The 17255-nt window shown below is 40.2% G+C and overlaps 1 protein-coding gene and 1 non-coding gene across 3 annotated transcripts in view; one reads left to right on the forward strand and one right to left on the reverse strand.

Annotated features, from left to right (window-relative positions):
• Positions 1–17255, forward strand: part of SPTBN1 (spectrin beta, non-erythrocytic 1) — a 199863-nt gene that overhangs the window by 22543 nt on the left and 160065 nt on the right. The window lies entirely within an intron of this gene.
• On the reverse strand, positions 8926–9032 carry LOC111560006. The gene has a single exon (XR_002741450.2). It is a non-coding gene; the product is annotated as a U6 spliceosomal RNA (small nuclear RNA).

The following is a 17255-nucleotide window of genomic DNA, read 5'->3' on the forward strand; positions in this document are numbered from 1 at the left end:
AAAGGAATATCATCTGGTTTGCCACAGCAGCAGGGATTACATTTGCTCTGTGAGAACTTCTTGGCTGTGAATGTGGATGGACTTAAGCCAGCCCTTTCTCCTTGGAGGGTAAGGTGAATTGTTGAAGCCTTGGTCAACTCAAGTTCTCAGTTTTATGACTGAATTATGTTAGTAGTAATCAGGGAAAGTGGGGGAAGATGTAATTTTGGATCATTTATATTTCACCTCTCAGTAGAGGGAACAACTTACTGTCATTAAGAGTGACCTTCAAATATTCTTCCCATTAAAATCGCCTCTTCCTGTTTTTGACTTTCAGTACTGCTGCCTAGAAAATGCTGGTGAATTTTTTGCATCAGCCTTGGAACTCTGTCAGCATTCCACCTGAAGGACACTGTGTGCCTTTGGGAAATGCTGATTGGAAGATTAGAGGCTGTGGGAACTTGAGTGACTGTTTGCATTTTTTTATACTCTGGGTATAATGCCTCTGTTAAGTCAAGCCTCAGAAACAGAGCTGCACCAGGTTAATGATACACTTGATGAAATTAGTAATGGCAAGTGAAGGTTGACATTGTGCCCACCCGAGAAGAGCGAGCCAGAAGACATGGGTTTTGGAGTGATACTGGCTTTTTAATTACTGCCATTTAAAAAGTTTCATGTGCTCCATGAAAAGGCACAAGTGTCAGGTTACTCTTTGAAGAAAAACCAACAGTCTCAAGAGCTTGCTGTCAGACGCAGATAGTATGTGGGTGAGTTAGCCAAGGAAAAATAATCCACTTAGAGCTGTTTATTCAAAGTGCTAGATTTGGAGGTGCATTTTGTTGCTAATTGGTGCCTTTCCAGAAAATAAATTACTTGTATGTAAAAATACAGGCTAGCCAGGCTCTGGATGCTGATAGTTATTTTGAAAAACTCTTTTCCTTCCTTGTTTTGCTTTCCTTTTTGAGCTCTTTCCTTTTCTACTCCTTGCTTTCTTTAGCGGCCCATTCCTTTTGGACATGGTTTTGCTCTTGAAGGAATTCTTCTAAATTTGTCCTTGTGTCTTGGGATTGATTTGCATGATGGGGAGAATATTTGACCCAATTGTTTACATAGCTTAGTGTTTGTCAGTGTTTTGTTGGATGAGGATTGGCTATTAATGGTAGAAATTTTCGCATTTTAGAGCAGTGATACTCCTTCTTGTCAGCACATTGACATCACTTGAGGAGCCTTTAAAAATGCAGATGTCTGGGTCCCACCCCAACAAAATTTGCTTTAATCATCTGGTGGTAAAATGAGCCCTGGGACTTTTAAGAGCTCTCCAGGTGATTGAAACATACAGCCCAGGTTGCATATTACTCTTTGCTCTCAGAATTACGACTCTAGTGTATGCTGTCCAGCAGGGTAGCCATGAGCCTTATGTGGCAACTTACATTTACGTTAATTAAAGGTAACTAAAACTAAAAATTCAGTTCCTCAGTCACACTGGCCACATTTCAAGTGCTCAATAGCCACATAAATCTCATGGCTACTGTTTTGGACAGTGAAGATATAGAATGTTTCCAACATGGCAGAAAGTTTAGATTCAGGCTCTCTCTGTAGGATGTCAACAAAACAGGGAGAAGCCATGAACATTGGAGAGTTCTGACACAGGAAAGACAGACTTGGAATAGAGCTAATCCAGCAGGACCTGCCAGTACCGAATTACCACACACGTTTTTAGCAGCCTTTTTCTCAATGGCCTTTTGGCACCAGAAGTCTTGCAGCAGTTGGTGAGATGGATTATGTGTCGCATCTTGCTGAAAGGCCCTGTTTAAAGCAGGCTGGCCTGCTGGGGTGTGGTAAGGGTGAAGGGCAGGAAAATGTGAACTCTGAGGAGTCCAGGGCCAGGAAGGAGAGAATTAAGCTTTATTTTCTGCAGAGCTGAAGAATGCCCTTTAAGGGACTAAAGCCTGAGAATTTGGGGTAAAACTAGGTGAGAGGCAAAAAATCCCTTCTGTTGAAGAAATACCTTCCCCAGTTGTTTGCCGTCTCAGCTGAACTCTCAGATGTGGGAGAGAAGGGTGGTGCTAGCTCATATTTCCAGTGAAATTTCCATTGTGGGTTCCCATGTTCTGGAGGGAGGGCAGATGGAGGTTAAGAGAATGGGATCAGACTAGATCATTTTTATTCAGACATGTCACATAAAATCCAAGTATGGTAGGGTTAAGGAAAAGAGAAAACGGTAGAGGCAAAATGTAGTATGCCGAAGGATGTAGATTTTCTAAATGATGCTTTCTTCAGGCAAACCCTCTTTCTAGAATCTGCCTTCTTTCCGAAATCTACTTCTTTTCATTTTATTGTTTATTTTTGGCAGTGTGTTGAATTCTGTTCCTCTTCTCATCCCAGAGTGCTGTTTCTTGCTTCATTATAAAAGGTGGCATGTCACATGTCCTGCATGGTTACACAAGCTGAGTGTGAGTGTGTGGATGATCTCTTGGGACCCTCTTCCTCAGATTTCAGTGTTGTGCATTATCTCATCCTAGCGGCTTCTTTGTGATTTATAGTTTCCTCCTTCCCCTCACCATTAAAAAAAAAAGTCCTATCTCTTGTTATATTTTTGGCTACAGAATAACTCCAGATGGTACATTTTGTATAGGGGGAAAATAACAGAATTTTTCACACTTTCTGTGAATTATTTTCCTACTTTCAATTTTAATGAAGTTATTAATCTTACAAAGGACTCATTTGTAAAGACACTAATCATGAACAAACACACTTGTGTACAGTATTTAATTCCACTGGCAAAAATTAAGAATATTATTACCCTTACGCCTTTGTATTATTTGTTGCTGTCTTACATCTTTAGCATCAGATGCTAAGGTAATAATCCATTTTTTCTAGAAATGGAATGAGTGCCAAAAGTGGGATCAAATAAAATGATGTAATTGAAAGTACTTGGAAAAATACATGGCAATATAGAGATGTAAGTTACTGATTTTTACAGTTATAATTCTGAGTTGAGAGCTGATATGTTTCAAATGATGAAGAGCTTTTGCAAAGAGCATGCATACAGAAATCCCTAAGTGGGCATGTTTTGCAAAATATTACTGAGTATGTGGATTATTTATAGAAAATGTTCTTTACTTTGAAATGATCTTTTCTCTGTGGTTTTGAATCAGTTGGATTTTTCTGGATCAAAGAGAGGACCTATGATCTATTCTTTGAGCCTGAAATAGTTTTAATCCTCACTGTGTTTCTATATGAATACAAGGAACGCTTTAGCATTCATCATCCATTCTGATCTCACAGAGCCATCCCAAGAATCTGTTTAACTTTTCTGGTTGATGATGCAGAGAGCAGAAAACAACTTTCAGACATTTTCTAAACAGATCTTTTAATTCCCAAAATATTTAAAGGGTCTTCTCTGGTCGTGCTCTTAATTCAGGTAGCGCCACGTAAAAGGGAAACTAGGTAGGACATCTGAACAATCTTGAAATTACTGAAGTGGTGGCAAGAAACTTCTTTCAAAAGTCAGTTTTCCAGAAATTTCTGATTGGGAATAAGCACTTTAAAATAACTGAATTCTCTCATTAATCTGCTACATCTTAGTTTTCCCTCAGTAGTGGATATGTTTATAAGGTTGCTTCCGTAGCCTAGATGGGCATGGAGCTTCAGTTGGAATGTTGAATACTTCCCATTGCTGGGCTCTGTGCTGGCACCAGTTCTGCCCTCATGGGACAAGTGTTCAGAGGAGGAAATAGGGAACCAGTGACGAGTCCTTGTCATTGGTATAACTGTAGACATAGAATTGACATGTCTTATTTAGGTAGGTGACAGATATGAGGGGATAGGGACAGCTTTCTGAAGGATGATGACCTGAGATGACTCTGGAAGAATGAATGGTGTTAGCTGGAAATATTAGGGGGTGGAGAAGTCCCACCCGAGGGAACAGCATGCACACAACCATGGAGAAAGAAGATAGTGTGCTTTGGGGAAGTGTTCTGCTATGGCTGGCGTAGAGGGACTGTGTTGAATGTGGTTGAAGCAAGATGAAAGAGGTCTTACATACATTGAAATGAGGTTTTACCTCAAAGATGAAGCGGGAGGCTTTGAAAGATTTTAGGCAAGTCTGTGTATTTTTCAAAGCTCGCTTGAATTCCAGGATGGAAGAGAATAAATTTTTGTAGGACAAAATGGCAGAGTAGGCCATAATTCTGTCAAGAAACACTGAGGGACTTTACCAGAGTCAGGGTGATAGCTCAGAATATTTAGGGGGGGTCCAGAGAAACTGTTAATAATAAACCTGACTGACAGCAAAAACTGAATCCCCAAGGCATCGTGTCTGTCACTGTGAGGTTTTACCTTCACGTAGTCATACATTATGAAGAGTCTCCAAATCTATATTCAGTGGTTAAAGATTGTCCACATTATTAACAATTCTTTATAGTTTTCAAATATTTTCTGATTACAATTAGAAAATTGTAGATATTATGATTTGAACTATTGTGGTGGTCAACATTTTTTTTTAATTGTTTTTTTTTAATGTTTATTTATTTTTGAGGCAGAGAGAGACAAAGCATCGTGGGGGAGGAGCAGAGAGAGAGAGGGAGACACAGAATCTGAAGCAGGCTCCAGGCTCTGAGCTGTCAGCACAGAGCCCAACGCGGGGTTCAAACTCACAAACCGTGAGATCATGACCCGAGCCAAAGTCAGACGCTTATCCGACTGAGCCACCCAGGCGCTCCTGTGGTGGTTAACATTCTTGATGAAGAACTGATCAGAAATTGTTGATCATATTATGTAAGAATAATTTTTAACTTTTTAATTTTTTAAAATTTATGGAGAGAGTAAAAGAGCATGTTAGTGGGGGAGGAGCAAAAGGAGAGAATCTTAAGGAGGTTCCATGCTTAGTGCTGAGACCAACTCTGAGCTCAGTCTCAAAGTCGTGAGATCATGACCTGAACCAAAATCAGCAGATGCTTAACTGACCGAGTCACCCATGTGCCCCTGTGAGAATAGTTTTTTAGAGTAAATATGTACCTGAGGAATCTCATGGAAAGTAAAATTTTAAACATCATATTTTAAGTGTCTTATAGCCATGTACCATTTACAGCGTTTATTTATTTTTGGGACAGAGAGAGACAGAGCATGAATGGGGGAGGGGCAGAGAGAGCGGGAGACACAGAATCGGAAACAGGCTCCAGGCTCTGAGCCACCAGCCCAGAGCCCGACGCGGGGCTCGGACTCACAGACCGCGAGTTCGTGACCTGGCTGAAGTCGGATGCTTAACCGACTGCGCCACCCAGGCGCCCCTAGCCATGTACCATTTAAAGTAATTTTCTTGAAACTTCTCTGGTTTGAAGAATCATTTTTAAGTAGCTGACTTCTGATTTTTCTCTTTTCTAAATCCAAATTGTCTTATTAGAGTCTTTGCTTATAGACCCTTAAAGAAACAGGCATTCCATATTGCTGGTGACCATAGTTAAGTTCTTAGATTCTGTTTCCAGAGAAATAATGTGGTACTTTAAGGGCTTAAAAAAAAACCCGACAACCCTGTAAAATATTTGTTTTGAGAAATACATAATTAAAGAAAAAATTTATGATTAGGAAAGTAATACATTTAAGAATTTTCCTGTGATCCTGATGCTATTCTATCCCCTGTTAACATTTTGATAAATGTCCTTCTTCCTGGTCTTGTTCATTCATACTTGCTCACATACATACAACCACATAATTATACTTTTGTTTTTATATAATTATGTTCCCTTTGTTATGTCATGAGTTGTGTCCATTTAAAAATTTTTTTTTGAACATTTTTTTTCATGGCTATGTAAAGTACCCATGGCTATGTAAAGTACTCTTATTACTGGGCATTTAGGTTGTCTTCACCTTTTTTGCTGCTATAAAAAGCCCTGTGATGAGCATTACTGAATTCAAACTTTTATCTGAATTCTCGTTTTTCTGAAGATTTCTAAGAGGGGAATGCCTAGTTCTAAGGAGTTTTATTTAACACCTGTTCTAAGGTTATGTGTTCCCAGGACCTCCTTGCAGGTGTCTGTTTGACTTCCTCCTTCCTATGACAGATAGCTTCAAGCTTAAGCAAGCTTGATTTGGGTTTTGTTACTTGAACAGTTTGTTTCCCTAACATTAAAAAAAATGTTCATTTATTTATTTTGAGAGGGAGGGAGGGAGAGAGGGAGGGAGAGAGAGAGAGAGAGAGAGAGAGAGAGAGAGAGAGAGAGAGAAAGAGAAAATCCCAAGCAGTGCAGACCCTGACACAGGGCTTGAGAGAGAGAGAGAAAGAGAGAGAGAGAGAAAATCCCAAGCAGCACAGAGCCTGACACAGGGCTTGATCTCACCAACCACAAGGTCATGACCTGAGCGAAATCAAGAGTAGGATGCTTAACTGACTGAGCCACCCAGGCTCTCCCCTGCTTCTGTAACATTTATGTAAAATCATAGTGGTCTTTGTGCTGAGGAATCATGAGCATGCGTGTTAGGTCTCAAGCAAAGATACTCCCAGCCTGCAATAGAAATGTACTTGACTGCTGTGTAGAATTTCCTTTCTTTTTATCTGGAATGAGAATGAGATTTATTGGTTTGTATAAACTAGAGCAGAAGGGTTAATAGAAATAATAAAAGTTGTCAGACTGTTTAGCTCTATTATGCTTTTATACTTAGACTCCTCTAAATCTGTTTAGAAAATTGTTGTGTAGTGTAAAGCATCCACAGAATATTGAATACAGTGTTTACCAGTGAAAACCCAATCTTTTGAAGTTTGGATAGAACCAAGGAGCAGTTTTCTTACAATTTCCTCTGTGTTCCAGATTACTCTTATTTTTGTATTCTACAAATGTATGCTTCTATCTGTTCTGAATTTAAATAGGTTTAAGTTGGGGGGAGGGTCCTAGACTAAGAATGTTTCCATGTAGAATTGCTTTTTCTATTTTTAGCTCAAGTTGTATCTACTGCAGAATAGTCATTTAAACAAGAGGCCCTTAACTCTCACATCTAATTTTGAATGCCAGTAGAATAGGGTGACTATCAAAGGCACAGAAAGTTAGCATAACTTCCCCAAAGTCACATGAGTGGGTTACTGTCTTTTCTCGGAACATATAAAAAGAAAGGGTCCTTCTTCAAGACTGATAGAATCACAGTGTCATGCTCTTTCTCGCAACACCACTGTAGAGAATTACAGAGAAAGAAGCAATTAAATGGTGCCATCCAAATCCTGAAAAGAATGAGGCTCAATGTAGGGGAATTGGGCAGTGGATAGAGTGCGAATTTTTGTATAACTGTAATTGATATAGGCATGACTCATTTGAAGTTAAAAAAAATACTTCAAATGTGAAGACTGAATTTTAAAAGTTACAGAGAATGATTATTCACATTATAAAATGACTCATCCCTTATAAAAGGGATTTATTATCTTTCTTTTAAAAGGATATTCCCCTAGTGCATTTGGGTACTTGTCTGCTCATTGTCTTTTGTTTTGTTTTGTTTTTTTAATTAAATTAGAATACTCCATGATTGAGTTTTTTTTTTTTCAACGTTTATTTACTTTTGGGACAGAGAGAGACAGAGCATGAACGGGGGAGGGGCAGAGAGAGAGGGAGACACAGAATCGGAAACAGGCTCCAGGCTCTGAGCCATCAGCCCAGAGCCTGACACGGGGCTCGAACTCCCGGACCGCGAGATCGTGACCTGGCTGAAGTCGGATGCTTAACCGACTGCGCCACCCAGGTGCCCCCGTCAGTTTCTTAAAAAACTTACACTATGACCTATGATATGACCCAGGTGTTCCACTCCTTAGACATTTACCCAAGAGACATGAAAGCATGTATCGACACAAAAACTTGTATACAAATGTTCGTAGCAGCTTTATTTGTAGTAGCCCCAAACCAGAAACAGCTCAAATATCCATCACAGGTGAATGTGTAAATGAACTGTGTTGTATCTGTACAATGGAATACTACCCAGCTATATAAAAAAAAAAAAAAAAGTATTGCTGTGTATAACAACAGGGCTGAATCTCAAAGTAATTATGAAGAAGACAGAAAAATTTCATGCTGTGTGATCCCATTATTAGAGAATATGTAAACTAATCTATAGTGACAGAAAGCAGATGTGTGGTTGTCTGGGGGGTGGGGGGGGTGTGAATACATGGAGGTGGGACAAGAGGATGGACTACAGCGGGGTATGAGGAAACTTTTTGGAGCGATGGATGTGCTCATTGATTGTGGTGATGGCTTCACAGGTGTATACATATGCCAAAACTTCTCAAACTGTGTAATTTATATATGTGCCATTCATTGTATTTCTTTTTTTTTCAATATATGAAATTTATTGTTAAATTGGTTTCCATACAACACCCATTGCTCATCCCAAAAGGTGCCCTCCTCAATACCCATCACCCACCCTCCCCTCCCTCCCACTCCCCATCAACCCTCAGTTTGTTCTCAGTTTTTAAGAGTCTCTTATGCTTTGGCTCTCTCCCACTCTAACCTTTCTTTTTTTTTTCCTTCCCCTCCCCCATGGGTTTCTGTTAAGTTTCTCAGGATCCACATAAGAGTGAAACCATATGGTATCTGTCTTTCTCTGTATGGCTTATTTCACTTAGCATCACACTCTCCAGTTCCATCCACGTTGCTACAAAAGGCCATATTTCGTTCTTTCTCATTGCCCTGTAGTACTCCATTGTGTATATAAACCACAATTTCTTTATCCATTCATCAGTTGATGGACATTTAGGCTCTTTCCATAATTTGGCTATTGTTGAGAGTGCTGCTGTAAACATTGGGGTACAAGTGCCCCTATGCATCAGTACTCCTGTATCCCTTGGGTAAATTCCTAGCAGTGCTATTGCTGGGTCATAGGGTAGGTCTATTTTTAATTTTCTGAGGAACCTCCACACTGTTTTCCAGAGTGGCTGCACCAATTTGCATTCCCACCAACAGTGTAAGAGGGAAAAATATGGAACGCTTCACGAATTTGCGTGTCATCCTTGCGCAGGGGCCATGCTAATCTTCTCTGTATCGTTCTAATTTTAGTATATGTGCTGCCGAAGCGAGCACTCATTGTATTTCTTATATGTCAGCTATACCTCAGTAAGTCCCCTCTCCTCCTGCCTACTGGTTCTACCACTCTTTTGCATCCCTCCCAACCCACTCAAAGTCAAGAACGTGGGCAAGAATGGGCCAGCATTGTAGTCTGGGGTACAGAATGCTGTGCTAGATATGGGCATAGGGGTACAATGAAGACACCTGCAGGAGGTGATCTTGAGCTGATTAGGAGAGAGGGGTGTTACATCTGAATCTGGGAATGTCTGGAATGAAGGTATATGTGGTCATTCCAGGGGATGAGACTGGGGGAAAGCAGGGGCCTTGTGTGCGTATCGGAGAGTTTGACCAGTGTTGAAAGCCCTGGAGCATCACTGATGGCTGGTAAGTAGGGGGAAAGACAAAATCAGCTCAAAGCCCTTGCCCATATCTGGGAAAATGAGGCAAGAATATCAGGTTCAGAGCTCAAGGAACCCATAGGAGATGCTACTCCCCAGTCCAAAAAATGTTCCTGCCAGAGAACCTTGTTATCCAAGAGGGGACCATCTTGCCAGGCTCTGTTCTGTCCAAGAAACTGCATACCACATTGGAATCCCACCTGTACAAATACTTAAAATTTTTCATTTCAAAAATCAAAGTGTTCTTTGTAGGAACTGAGAAAAATAGGGGTTTTTTTTAAAGAAAAATGAGAAAAATTAAATTGCTTTTCATACCACCAGCCAGTGCTAACTTTTAACATTTTGGTGTATACTCTTCCAGCTAAAGGTATGTTTTCAAAAAAAAAAAAAAGAATCATAACATACTCATTTTGTTACCTGCTATTTCATCTGATAATTGTCCCATATTTTACATATATCTATAAAATATCATTGTTTTTATTTTAGGCTTGAAAGTCTACATATTTTTTATGTATGTGAGTGTGTGTGTATATATGTGTATGTGTGTGTCTGTGTATATATATGTGTGTGTGTGTTTGTGTGTGTGTGTATCATTATTTATTTAACCAAACTCTTTTTGGGAATTTTGTTGTTGTTAAAACATTTTTTAAATTCTGAGAACATGAGGATTTTATTTAAAAAGGAAAATAAAGAATCCGTAGTTTATTAAAATTTTATTCAAACATGTATTTTTTTTTTTAACGTTACAGAAAAATAGCCTTGGTCTACTGGATGTTAAAACCAAATGAAGGGGAGGGAGGTCCATTTCTAGAATTACACATGGGTACATACAGTGGTTCTTTGTTACCCAGTGATAATTATTTCATCTGTGCTGTTCGCAAAAAGCAGCCACTGATGTGAATTCTGTTGTTTCAAAGGAAGATTTCTTCCTTATCAGAAATAAGTTAAAAAGTAATAAATACCAGAAATAAGTTAAAAAGTATAAATAACAGTAATAGTTAACTTTTTTTAATGTTCCATATATTGTAAATATTTTATGTGCATTATTTCCTTTGATTCTCAAAACAGTTCTATGGAATATAGGTTCAATGATTATTTGTTTTACAGATAAATTAACTGAAGCACAGAGAGGCTAGTAGCTTACTCAAATAAGTGATTCATTTAGATTATGAAAACATACTCAGTGTCACGTCATTCGTGCACACAGACATGCAAATTAAAATAATACTGCAATACTAATTTATAGACCTGGAGTGATCTTAACCATAACACTTGAGGAGGCTGATCAGGGGAGAGGGGAAACAGGCCCTCTTGTATAATAATCCTGGTGGGAAAGTGCCTTTCTGTAGGGCAATAGATTGCTCTTCTAGAAATTTATCCTAAGAAAATAATGGGCAAGGTTACAATGATATTACCACATTTATATAAAAAAAAAAATACTGAGCATAGTTGTCCCCTAAGTTGTGTCTTATAGGGACTTGGTTAAATAGATTATAGCATATCCATACTGTAGAAAATTGCTCAGCTATTGGAGATGATGATTTGGGCATGTGTTTACAGAAATAGGTGCTGAGGAAATAGTACATAGGGGTAAACATATAGTGTGGAACATGAGGATCCAACATCTGTGTCCACTTGGAGCTCTTGGTTGTGGGTATTTGGCTCTCCATGAGGAGCCAGCATACCTGGCTTCCTCTGTTTTCTGTAGTGCCGGAGAAACTAGTCCTCTTTTGACCCAGAGAATGCATGTCCTTTCAAGGAACCCCTGAAGTTTCTGTGGGGAACCCTCTAGGGTTTTCTGAAAATAAGTAGGAGAAGAAGGAAGAGGAATGATGAATATCTTTCACTTAACAGATGCAGAAGCAGAATTTTACAACTGGGAAGTCCAGCCATAGCAGAGCTATGAATTTGTTTGGTTTCTCCAGCCCGCGTGTAAGCCCACTTGAGTACCTTTCCTCTTCCCGTGAGACTCGCTCCACCCTATAAGTTTTCCTCTTTACCTCTTTATTGTTATGGCTGTTGGTGCTAGGACTTGACTTTTGTCCTACCGGAATTTACCTCTCCAGGGTTTCATCTTCCCTCAAGTCCTTGTGGATTCGGATGTTGTATTGAACAAGGATTCAGTGTGTTACTGTTCTTAGGGTGATTAAACTTTCACAACTGCCTTTTTCTTAAAAGTGTAACTATTTCGGGAATTGGCAGAAATCGTAACACCTCCCCACCCAACCCCCCCACCTTCATGGCAGCTCACCATGAATCCTTCTCCAAGACATAGAAGTTAAAGGCTGCCTTGATATCAAGAACTTTCTTATGTTACAGAAAGAACCTTCTGTGGTTCATTTTGAAAAATATCTGTAAATATTTTGAGAACTGAATTTTGGGAATGGCTACCCTCTGGCTGAACTCTGCTTACAAAATCCATAAATACAGGGTTTCAGTCTTTCACAGCAGGACAGGTGCAAGTGTGTGCCAGTGAGTTTACAGCCAGAGACCATTCTGCAAACATCCTGCCAAGAGAAGAGTTGAGAATAACAAGGAAAAAAAAAAAGAGTTTCTGGTTGGCTTTCTTGTTGAAGACATTCGTCAAGAGTCATGCTGCTGTCAACTTGCTTTTATGTATTTTTGCTTAAAGAGAAGGTGTTAGAGTCCCTATTGGAAAAACCCTTTGTGTTGTTTTATTAGGTTAGGTTAGGCCTGGAGATGGGACCTTAGGTCTGGAGGTAAACCCAGATCAAGGAGGCAGCAATAGAATTTTGCCTAAGAGCATAGATTGGTGCCTCCATTGGGGCTTTCTGCAGTGATGAAAGTATTCTCTGTTTGTGCTGTTCAGTACTGTAACCATGATCCACATGTGCATATGGCTAGGACTGAGGAGTTGAATTTTAAATTTTATTTAATTTTATTTAAATTTAAATAGCCACATGTGGCTTGTTGCAACCATACTGGATGGCATAGGATAGTAGACTCACAATCTGGACTACTTGGGTTCAAATCCCAACTCCACTAGCTTTGACCTTTGACCTGTGCCATAATTTTCTCATCCATAAAATACAAAAGATAATAGTCCCTACCTCATAAAGGTTATTTGAGGCTTAGGCCGGCACACAGAGCTATGTATGTGTTAAATGATACAAATATACATACCTCTATAAAGTTAAAAATTAAAGCCCGATCCACATTGTATTTTCTTTCAAGAAGCTCCCAAGCATCAATGATCAGTGCAATTTTCTTAAAACCCTTTAAATACTATGGAGATGAGTGCTTACTTTTTGCCAAGTGCTATGCTGGGTGCTGGAGATAAACATTGTGGGACAAAAGAGACCTTGTTTTTATGCCTCATCCTAATGAAATAGGTAACGTTCTAGCAGAGTATTCTCATCTGATGGATATGGAACTTTAGAACGGGATAGGACTATAGAAGTGTAGGGTGAGTAAATGTTTCGGTGTAGACTCAGAAACTTGCAGCAGCTGTGCCTGCTCCTGGCTGGTGAGTTGGGCTTTCAGCTCTCATCTTCTTACTGCTGACTCATGCTTCCCATTGCACCTGTGGGGCCAGGTGTGACTTGAGCCGCTCATTTCCTGCTTCATGAACTTGGATGTGAGGTTACTGTGTGTTCTTTTATGTAAAGGATTGATGTCTCAATTCTCAGATGATGATCCTTCTCCTATTTGGGATCTTTTTATAAGATAGTGGCAATATGATTTACTAGTTTGGGGTTTGTTTTAATTTTTATCCTTAACGAAATAAAAGTCAAAACCCTTGTTGGTTGCTCCATTTTGTTTTGGTTGGTTGTTTAACTTAACCAGTTCATGAGATTGAAAAGTCTCTGCTGGACCATGTCATTGTCACTACATTGGTTTGTATAAACTTAAAAAAATAATGATATAAAGTCCCAACATTTATAAACTACTAAAAGTGAGAGGCTTTTGAACCATAATTGATTTGACAACAAGTGGACATATGAAGGCAGGTTGACTGTTGGTTTTCCTCTCGATTCGCTTTCAGCACTTGCTAAAAAGTGGAAGGAGGGGAAGAGAATGGACCGGTTTGCTTTACATACGAAAAGTATTAAAATGTCAGCCACTGACAGAAGAAAAATTGTTTAAAGTTAAGTCTCTAAATGATGTCCTAAAAACACAACATTTGTAATTATCTAATTAAACTAATAAAGGCTACAGGTAATAGAAGTAATATGGGGCATTTTCTGGCAGATAAACCTTCGGGAACATTCACATCTGCACATGATTATGAAGCCCTGTTGTTCCTTCACCTTCTCTTTTCCTTAGCCCACATTTCTCACTATGAACTAATAGTACATAACAATAAAACCCTGGACAGCAGCCAACACAGAGTTTGGCTAACTTTGAGAGTGTTTGTGAAAGTTGAAAAAGCAATGCAGCTGTTATACTGGGTACTTTCCAATGGAGAATATGTTTTCCAGATGAAAGAGCAAATAGTAATTTAAATGTAATCAGTATTTTTGGCATCTTGGTATTATAATTCTTTTCACTTTTTGTTATGTTAATTGTTCATTTCTTAGAATTTGTTTTGTACTTTTCTGTGGTCTATAATAGACTGAAAATGAGGGAATGAACGAATGTTTTAGCCAGTTGTTCTTTGTTTTAAAAGAAAACAAATGACAAGGAGTCTCATTTGTTAGCTAAAGACTTAAATAACCACAAAATTTTCGTTAAAGATACTTTATTGTGAGACTCATGTTTCAGGCAGCAAGAGGGAAGAACATCTAAATCCCAAATACAGTGTCCAAATTTTAGAACTGACTGGAAACTTCCTAGAACATTCAAGCAGGCTGCAACATCAGTGTTTATCAGGTGTTCTCAGGATGGGGCTGGCTGGAGATGCCCCTTTCTCTGACAGACTTGCCTAACGCTGTGATGAGCTCACCTTTTTCCTCTGCATCCACCACCCTAAGTGGGGAGGAGTGCAGATGATTTCCCTTGCGTTTGAGGCTTAGGAAGGCTTTTGTTTCCTTTAGGCGGGAAGGGCCTCTATTTGATCAGTAAATCTCAGCCCTTAGTTTTAAAGGTCCCGATGCCCACCCACATCTGAGCCTAATTAAGTCACAGAATTACCGCAAGGGATTGTGATGTGTGGCTGGAAACTGCTGTTCCAGTCTGGACCTCTCTCTTTACAGATGGGGAAACTGAGGCCCTGAACCTTGAGGTGACTTGTCCTAAGGCCCCTTCTGGGACTGACATAAACATGGGATAATTGGCTTCCGGAAGGGATGTCACAGTCTCTGATTCTGGATCTCTGGTGATCTCCTGGGCGTCTGGCCCCTATGGAGAGCCCGGCCAAGCTGCTACAGAGGGTAGGACCCCATTAAGGAGGATGAAGCATTGATCAGCCTGTCCCTTTCATCCAAGTAGAAACTGCCCTCTATTTCCCCACTGGAGCTACCACATTCCTCAGTGAGAGGCATGATAAACTGCCTCAGGTTCTCTGTTTTGTTTTGTTTTGTTCTTTTTTTTCCAGAAACAAATAGGTTTGCAGTTAGCTAAAATGAGATGGCAGCTTCCAGACCAGTTGCTGTTTATCACGAAAGAGTCTTTGGTATAGCTGGTCATGTTTGCATATCTTAGAAGCCTCTTTCTCTATTACTATTCTCTAGGGAATAGTAGAGCTTATTTAGGCAGTGTTCTGGATAACTGACAATTTCTAATGCTACCTGTATCCATTAAGGGTAGTTTAAAGCAATTAAGTGCTAACCTGGCTGGACAGTAAGGTACAGGTCTGCAGCATCAAAGAGAGGGATTGGACCCCTGGACTCTGAATTGGTCCGTGACTTTTTGTGTTGGAGGCTTTGTCTAAAATGCTCTCTTTACCTGCCTACTTCTGTTGGCCACTTGGTCAGGTCTGTGCACAGTGGAAGGTGGTAACCTGGCTTGCCCCCTGGCCCAACACAGGGCACATGTGGCGCAGCCTACTTGGGAGATGAAGCTTCTGAGGAGAGGAGAGTACAACGGAGGGGCTGGGGAGTTGTGAGACAAGAGGAAGCTGAGATATGGAGTGACTTTTGTGCATAGAGACTTTTGAGAAAAATTTGATCACATTTTGGTTAAGTGTTTACAGCTCCCTGAAAATTTGTGCTGCAGGTGATCATTAGCATATTTTGGAATGTTTGATTGAAAACCACTTGCATTTTAAAGCAAGACTGGATTAAAGGCCTTTGGTTCATTTCCAGACCTGCTGTTGATTCTTGTAACATGACAGCATCCATTTCCAAATGTAAAACTCGGAGAAATGAAGAAAATAAAAATGCATTTTTCTTTCAGGACATGAATCAGAAAATTCATTCATCTCTTATCTAAAAGACCCTCACCGGCCTCTGAAATACCCCCCTCCTTTCCATGAGAGACAGTAGCTGTGATGGGGAAGCTGGTGGTTTTCTGCTTTTTAGCCCTGAAGGCCTCACCTCTGCTATCATCTGGAAGCTGATGGTGAAGGTTTGTTATTCTTGTCAGGAGCAGGTTCCAGAGACCTAAGGAATGTAGACAGTAATGGACAGCTGGCATCAATTTAGCACTGTGGGATGGTCAGGCTGATAGAATGGTCTAGCTGTACCTGCCCGCCCCTCCTCCATGAGGAGTTGGTTTACATCAGAGAGGGCTGCTCCTGACATTGCTATTTCTGGCAACAGAGGCATGGCAGAGATGCAAGATCCCTCCTGCTATTTAGAGGAAATGAAATAAATATTCACTTCAGAGAATACCTTTTGGGGCTGGGACGTGTATGCATTCAGGCTCCCAGCCTGCTTTTTCTGCAAAGTTCTGTACGTAAAGATTAATGGACTTAGTCTGAAGTCAGACAGAGATGTGTTAATGAAAAATCTCATTGCAAAACCAAAGGTAAACTCTGGCTTTGCTGTGTGTGTGTGTGTGTGTGTGTGTGTGTGTGTGTGTGTGTTTTCTTCTTGGAATGTACACTGAAAGCAAGGGGGAGGGTCTCCTCCTTCATTTGTAAAGACTGTGGAGCTGGCTAGCAGGAACTTTCTGGAACTTCTTGAGGAAGGTTCCTAGAGTGTGTGGGAGTGGTGAGCAGTCTCATTGAAGAGGACCAATGCTGATTGGCTTTGTCCTCATTAGGAATGAAGAGAGACCTCTGCACAGACTCCTGAGTTAGTACATCAGCCAGCTCATCTGAAGGAGAATGCACTTGATGTCACTGCCGTGTTCCCTCTGTGGTCATGAGGCAAGAGGAACACTGATACTCCCTGGCTGTGTAGCTGGCATATTTCCTGGCACAGTAGTCACTCTAGATTTTACATGGAGAGGGGTTTTAACAGTGGGGTATGTTTTAGTCTTCTGGTCAGCGATTGCTAAGTTAAAAAAATCTTCTTGCCCTGTAGAGCGTACTTTACTGAGCTGATTAATTAAAAAAAAAAAAAAAAAAAGGCATTTTTGGATCCTGGTCAACCAGTCTCACCTGCCCCCAAGACTGGAGTCTCCATTCTGATGTCTTATACTCCATTTCTTTGCATCCTCCATTTGAAGATAGAAGGATCTCATGGGAACTTGGCTAGTTTTTAGTAGACTGTGTAAACCATTGGCTGCCTTCCATAATGTGAGGGGTCTCTGCCCACCTGCTTAGTGCCTTTGCAGTCAGAGCAAACTAAGCAGATCAATACCCTCCCTGTTGTCTTCCAGTGAGGCAAGATGTGTTTTAAAGAAATCTCTGACACTGGCTGCCTACTCCTTCCCCCTGGAGGGTCTGAGGGATTTAGCAGAATTTAAAAGTATCCAAGGCTTACAGGCAAGAAATCTCTGTAAGTATGGCAATGACCATTCTTGTAAGTCACCATTTTGATCCTTGCTCTCA

Source organism: Felis catus, chromosome A3 (assembly GCF_018350175.1).
Source record: "Felis catus isolate Fca126 chromosome A3, F.catus_Fca126_mat1.0, whole genome shotgun sequence".
Classification (NCBI taxonomy): Eukaryota; Metazoa; Chordata; class Mammalia; order Carnivora; family Felidae; genus Felis; species Felis catus.